Source organism: Carassius carassius, chromosome 4 (genome assembly GCF_963082965.1).
Source record: "Carassius carassius chromosome 4, fCarCar2.1, whole genome shotgun sequence".
NCBI lineage: Eukaryota > Metazoa > Chordata > Actinopteri > Cypriniformes > Cyprinidae > Carassius > Carassius carassius.
In genome coordinates, this window is record NC_081758.1 from 952,440 (window position 1) to 960,127 (window position 7,688).

The following is a 7,688-nucleotide window of genomic DNA, read 5'->3' on the forward strand; positions in this document are numbered from 1 at the left end:
TAAACATGGAAGATTGTTTGTCTGTTTCCATACAACTATGCATTAAGAGTAATGCAACAGTTACTTATCATTTTGAGCAGTTGTATCAATTGATAGTTAGATCATTGTAAGGAAATGAATAGACACTCATTTGAAATGTAATGTGTGGATTGCCTTTTGAAATAGTAGCACTTTGATGTTAAGTTGTGTCATATTGAACAGGTGATTTTTGTTGAATGAACAAATGATCTAAGTTTTATGTGTATTGTATCCAAGCAATTGAGAAAAGGGTTAGAGTTTTGAAAAATGTGCATTTTGATCATTGGTTGTGAGTTTTGTGTCTAGAGTTGTGAAAAATGACATCAAGGTTCTGAAAATAGTAACAAAGTGATTGTAAAAAACTGTAATGTACTAATATTACTAAAACTGAAATAAAATATTTAGTGTTAAAAATATGACTAAAATGTACAAATACACACTAAAAACATTTAATTAGAAATGAAAATGGAAAACATCAATATAAAAAATTATGCAAAATATTAATAAAACTAAATTAGCATCTCACCGATAATAAAACAACACTGGTGCCAAATTATTAAAAATTATATGCAAATCAAAACACACATATGGCTGAATCCCATGAAAACTGTTTGCACTGTGATTTTTTTTTTTTTTTTTTTTTGGCAAACCTTATCATGTGATGTTTCTCAAAGTAAATGTATCTCTAAATATCTAGATATTTTATTGTAAACCCAGACAGAAAGTCTTTTGTGAGGCTTTACCTGTACCTGTGTGTTCAGAACTGTAGGATACTCCACACTATTCAACATTGAGCAGTTTACTTCACTATATCTCCACCGGTTGCTATAGTGATGATGTAGGAGTCAGCACAATGCCAACTGATTTCTACAACAAGTGAAATTAGGAAGAATTCAGGAGGCATAAAGCATGAGGAAACTGCAGCCTCTGCTCCCCTCCATCGCCGTTATAAACAAGACAAACGCATGCCTCGAACCCCGTCAGACACAAGCAGATCTCAGGAATTCACATTCGAGTCCAATTCAAACCATCTAAAAGCAGCTTGCACCCGTTTTGTTCAGAACCAGACTGGAGTCAGATGCAAGTGACTAAACATCAGAGATAAGCAGTCAGTGCCAAGCTGCAGTGTGTGTGTGTGTGAGTGAGTGTGTGTGTGTGTGTGTGTGAGTGTGTGTGTGAGTGTGTGTGTGTCAATGCAAGCAGATGGCTGCATGTTTGTTTGTGTGCATCATCTCTGCACGGTGTCTTTGCACACATCTTTAAAGCCATAGACTGTTATTGCACCTGATCACAGTTCTTCTCGCAGTTTTGTAGTTTATATGAACTTTGAAACTCGCTTTCAAAAGTTTGCCATTGCTTTAGTTGAAAATGGTGTTGGGTTACTACTGTGTTCTGTCTTCTTCTTTGGAGCTTTGCTCTTCAATTTGGGTGAAAAAACAGCAGTTTGGGAAATCCTCTTCTTTTGTGTGCAACAGAAGACACATATCTTCCTATTGTGTTCACTCGATGTGAGGGCGAGCAGACAGAAGTTTAGATCTGGGAGACATCAGGAACTCTTGGGAGATGTAACAGTAAAACTAACACAGCCTCATCTCCAAACAAACTCAATAATTCAAAAAAATAATATTTCAAGCAATGCTTCCCAGTTGGTTCTGCTCCAGGACAGTTTTTAATGCTTTTCCGCGGAAGAGGTCCAGACTGCTGTTCACATCAGTGAAAGTGGTTAAAAATGACAGAACACCACAGAAGTAGTTGACATCTGACTTATGTGCTTCATTCAAGTCTTTTCAAGCCATATGAAAGCTGTTTTTCACTGATAATCTTGAAACTTGACAGTTACTGGTGGCACTTTGTATTATGGGAAACACCAGCCTGACAGTCAAGAAGCTTGTTTTGTACTGAACTAAAAAAAACAAAAACACTATGCAACTGAAGGTGAACTATCCTTTAATTTCCCATTCCACTCTACATCCAGTTTGGAATATGGGCCTGCATTTAAATGAATGGTGAGGAAACTGAAATACTCCACACAAACCTTCAATCAAATCAGCTAAAGGCACCCAAGAAAGCTGTATCTGGTGTCCGGCTGGGCTCCGGCGGACACACACTCACAGATGAAGAGTCTGGACAGATCCCAGCACATCTAGAGTACAGCATCAGTGTGAATCTGGGGCGGAATCCATCGATCCATGCTGCATTAATCAAACGGGAAGCTTTAGTCGGGAGAGTCATTCCCTCCCGTATCTGAGCTGTTTTAGGTGGGCTTTGTTTCAGCGGGGTGGGCCTAATCCTGTTTCCATGGTTACTGGCGGCCACCTCTTGATTTGTATGTAAGAGCGTGCGTGCCTTGAGCTAGCAGCTGTACCGCTTCACAGTTTTCTATGAAATCCACTTTTATAATCTCCTCGCACAATATGCTAACGTTTTACCCACTGCTGATGTGATGCAATACGCTCCATTTGTCAAGGTACAGGGGTAAAATGTGTGTGTGGAGTCCCCTGTGTGTCCTACAGTGCAGGTGCAGCACATATCACATGCAGAGAATTCATAATGTGAGTGTTGTGTGTGGTGGGAAGCGGGAGCATAATGGTACTAGAATCTTATTTTATGCACTGTGCGTGTTGCATGCATTAAATGTGTAGAATGTGCTGTGGATGATTTATCACGTTGCACTTGTGTAATTGTATGTCTTGTGCATGCATTTAAGGAAAGCATGCATGTAGTGTCAACACCTTTCTGTGTTCATGAATTATGTGTGCATTGATAACACTATGACTATTTTGCTATTATTATTGCTATGGATATGTAAAACTTGTATAACCTAATGTTACAGTTTTAAGGTTCTAAAATCTCACTGTGCACACTGAGAAAAAAAAGGTGTAGGGTTTGAATTAAATTAACACATTGAATTAAACGTGACAAGACTAAAATAGTATTTTATTGTGAAAAATCACTTGCACACTGCACATCTGAGACCCAAGCGGTTTATCTGAAATATTATGAAAGCAGGCGTTTGCAAGCGTATTAGTGTTTAGTATGCACTGGTCACATGCAGGATCTTGGATGTTAATCTGTGCTGTGGTCTGGACTGACTTCCTTTGGCAGTGCCACTGTACCCTACTGCTAGCCAGCTGTCCCCCGTGAATGAGACAACACACACACACACACACACACACACACCATGTCTCTCCTCTGTTAGGCTTTCTCAGCATCACGGCTGCTCACAGCAGACACAGAGAGAGGGCATCTGTGTGAGATCAGAGGAACATCACAACACGAGGAGAAGATGGAGCGATGGAGATGACTATAAGAGGAGAGCAATGATATTCTTCAGGAGAAGCCCTCTTATCAGCAGCATTCATACAGCTCTTATACAGAAGAAGAGATTCAGCCCATTCACTAATAACTGCATCGTTGTCCTTGTTTGTCCTAAATGTGCCCTTCCAGTCTTTTCGGATTACACTGATGGAGAATTTGTGGTTGATAGTTGATTATGTGTAATTATTAATAACTACTAGTATTGCTCAATCAACATACATTTAATTGAGAAGACAAAGTACTTTAGGTGAAATGTCAAAATTAAGTGAGTTTATGCTTAAAACAAACTAAATATCTGTACAGTTTATTTTTCTTTCTGCATGGACAGATTTTTCTTATTTTCTCAATTAATTTTGATGCATTTGATAAAGAAAGTGAGTGTCCTGTGGGAGAGCTGTGCTCGAGGCCGGGGGATTATTCATTCAACAACACCACATTAAAGCCGTTTTAACCCAGCGAGGATATGTCTTAGGTGTCCCTATTGACTCAAAGACACATCTTCTCTGATAACACAGGTGCGTCTGGAGACTGTAATACCTAGAGCTATTGCTCATGTCTCAAAAACATTCCCTGACCCAGACTGGTGTTAAAATGATGGTTATGGTTAAGAATAGTTAGTTTTGATGATAGAACACAATAATTAGACTCTCTCTCTCTCTCTATATATACACTCTTTAGCCGACATACTGAATGTGCAATGACAGTCCTGTTTACTGCTGATGTGACAGTATCAACTCTTCAGAGAGCACAATAAATAAAAAAATAAAGGTGATCAAGGTGATTGGAGCTGTTCACTAACCTCGTTGGCTAGCCTCAACAACACCTTCTCTTCCCGAGGCCCCGCCCTCCTCTGACGTCAGCCTACCCAGTGCCAGTCATCTGTGCAGTTAAAATGATTGACAGGCGGAGAGCGCATCTCTCGGTTGTTCCTGTTCGAGGGCTGTGACAGATACAGGTGTGATTCTCGTGACACCTATTTCAATGATATGTGTCAGGTAAAAGAATGCATCTGACAGCACCCTCAGGAGAAGCCTGTACACCCCAGATTCCTCTCTGTTCGCAGCACCATGCACAGTTTACTGCTGTTAGCGCATTAATGTGCGACTAAGCAGTTACCAGCCCGATTACACACCATGAATGACAATTATAACACGAGCGTTTATCATGAGGTCAAGAACACCAAAGCACGCGCGCATTAATTATTATTTAACTTTTTTTTATTCGTTTAAACGATAAAAACACCCCCGTTATTCCAGAGAAAGGAACGGGACGCGTTGTTAAAGGTTGAACTGTCGTGCGCTTCTGAAGAGCCAGGCTCGCGACGCGTCGATTGCACGATTGCAGAGAGACCATTAAAGATGCGCAGAAACACACATCGCACGTGTGAACAGATCTGTGCTTCGTGTGTCTGGTGCTTTATTCCAGCAGAGCTGCATTCATCCACAGCTGTGATGCGCGGCGAAGCCTAGAAACTGCGTAGACTCAGCAGATGCAATATTAACACAACTTACCTTTTCATCACAGAGCCCTTCTTCTGCCTGTCTCTCCATCCATCTGTCCTTTACCGAGTAAAAGGTTTTTCTGTTATTTCCCTTCAGAAGTTGCACGCTATTCAGGCTGATTCAGAATGAAGTGACGGTCCGCTGTAGCCTATAAATCATGATTAAGATCATACACCCATATCGCCTATCGTGTTTTCCTTTGCTATAAAATCCACCGCGTGCTACGCAGTAATAAAACACTACTCTAAATGAATCATAACGCTGAAGAGAAACCGCTGCACAGAACTCTGTCGTCTTCCCCGAGTCCTCTGTCCTCCTCTCTGAGCATCACTGTGCCTTGTTAGTCCGAGAGCATCATTCACGAGTCCGAGTCGCAAACGAGTCGGTTCCTTGATTCATTTGAACTGATTCGCAAAGTGTTTATTCTCGGTAAGTATGAATAAAATAAATTGCTGTATTTGACTAAAATGTGTTTTACTATACACACAAACACACTCCACTACTGGATTTCTGGGATCACTTTGAAATGGTGATCGAAAGAATCGAATCATTACAATGACCCGTCCGAGCGAACCGACTCTCTGGAGTGAATCGCAGTCCCGGTCGTTAGAGAGCTTGCTGTATTGTCTCGTTCGTGTCAGCTTGATTCGCCTGCCATTTGTCAGCGATGTCAAGCGGAGGATGTTTGAGAGTGCAATAAGAGCTTTATGCGCTGAGGAGTGACGGACGAGGAGAGGGCTTTCTCTCTCATACAGTATCTGCGAATTCATCTAGAGATATCATCCCTGAAAGATAGAGGGACCTCACAAAACAGGTCCTATAGGCTACATGTGTTTAATAATATGATTGAAGCTTTTTTTTACAAGATGATACCAGCATATAAAATATTTCCGAGGCAAAACAATATATAATATTTGTTTGTTTGTATGCACTGCAGTTATAAGAATGTGCTTAATTGCCATGCTATTTATTACAATACAAAAAAGGAAAGAACTACTTCATGTAGCCTACTTACTTCATGTTTTTTTTAGATTTACATTTTTGTTTTTCTCCCTCACTCTAATATACACATATGATATTAAGTAAGGATAAATACAAATAAGGATATTTTATACAATGGAGTATTATTTTTTTTAGGTTCATACCATGAGTATTCTCAGCTGTGCTTAGCTCACTAATGATCACCATAGTCCATAACTTCATCTGCACTAACATTAATTCTACAAATGTAAGGAATTGTGTGTGGACTGCTGAAGAGGCCAATGCCCCAAAGAGGGCTATACTCTCACTCAAAGCCTCAGAATAAGATTATGCAACAAACATCTTGGAAAATAAATATTAGAGGAATGCAGAACCTGCCCTGCAGCTAGTGTGCCTTTTATACAGTGTTTGCATAATATCTGTCTGACGTGAGCATATGCAGAAAGAGTGTGATGATGATCTGGTGAACCTGTTTGGAAATGATAAATGACTTATCTTTATTATGCTTTGTTAATATTACTGTCGAGGATATTTGCTGCTCAGTTAGAGGAAATGAGAATTCTGTGAGCACACTTTTAGTGTGAAATGACAGTGTATTTGCAGGTTAATAACTGCACAGATCAGAAATTTGAATATGAATATGACAATGTTCAAGATCCCAAACGAATATTAATCATCATCATGGAGACAATTACCACATCTGAATACTTCTGGCTCACTGAATGGTTTGAGTTTGAGGAGTATCAGTGGAAGATGGCATGTCAAATCTATAAGTATGATATATAGACTATTAACAATACAATGCATGCACTTTTGTATTTGTATTTTTGACACTGTGAAATGATAAATGTTAGACATTTTAAATGTTGAAATCACACACTTACAGCGAGTCCATTGATAAAGCTTGGTGTGGCTGACAGAGATGCACTGTGAGTTTATGAGACATCCTCACAGGTGCACATATTCACAAAACACATTCATGATTTAATGTATGCACTGTAGTCATGAGCTGTAATATGTCATATATGCAAACACACTAACAATGCAATGCAGGTTTGGTTGCTCTCTCTCTGTTGCTCACTCACTCATTTATTGATTGGTAGAAGCAACATTTTTTATTTAATAATTATTATTATTATTATGTTTTGTTATATACATTTATATATCTGCCTTGCCTATATACTTTTCCAGGTCAAAAGAGAATATAATGTATGTGTGTATTTATCACATTACAGAATTACTGGAAGGAGAGTTTTGTGCAAATGTTGCCTGTATTTCCACATGCAGAATCAGCAGTCTGTCCACATAAACTCCCTGATTCCTCTGCCTCGGGTCTAGACATGCTACACACACAGAATCATTTTTATTCATCTGTTTATTACCGCTGTCTGGCAGCGTGTGCATTAACAATCTCTCTTTGTTATTCACTCATTTGTTCATTCACCTTCTGTGTCTTGTTCCAGGAGGGTTGGATGGATGGAAAGATGGATAGAGGGAGAGCTGCCACAGGAGAGAGATAAAGCTATCTTTCCCTCTCCATAATTAACCAGGTTTCGGTAACAAGCCTTTGGGCTTCGCCGTTGCCATGGTGACCTCCCATCCGCAGGTTTCTCATCTGAGCCTCTGACAGTGTGCGGACTCTCTCCATCTCAGCCTATCACTCCCTTCAGATTTAACATATTCCTGCTTCTCTCCATATCTCCACACACACACACACACACACACACTCAAAGCCCCTCAGAGCACTTACTGCTTCCAGACACATCAGTTTTGAGAGTTGGGCCTGAGATCAGACAGCTTTACTAACATCCCTTCATATTACCAGCAGGTCAGCATCAGTAATATCACACACACACACACACACACACA

At 39.9% G+C, this 7,688-nt stretch overlaps 1 protein-coding gene across 2 annotated transcripts in view; it reads right to left on the minus strand.

The window, feature by feature from the left end:
* Positions 1-5,009, minus strand: part of flrt1a (fibronectin leucine rich transmembrane protein 1a) — a 49,133-nt gene extending 44,124 nt beyond the window's left edge. For both annotated transcript variants that reach the window (XM_059544293.1, XM_059544285.1), the window contains exon 1: positions 4,848-5,009. The gene's annotated coding sequence lies outside the window, so the exon portion shown is untranslated. The remainder of the gene's footprint in view (positions 1-4,847) is intronic.
* Between the last annotated feature and the right edge of the window lie 2,679 nt (positions 5,010-7,688).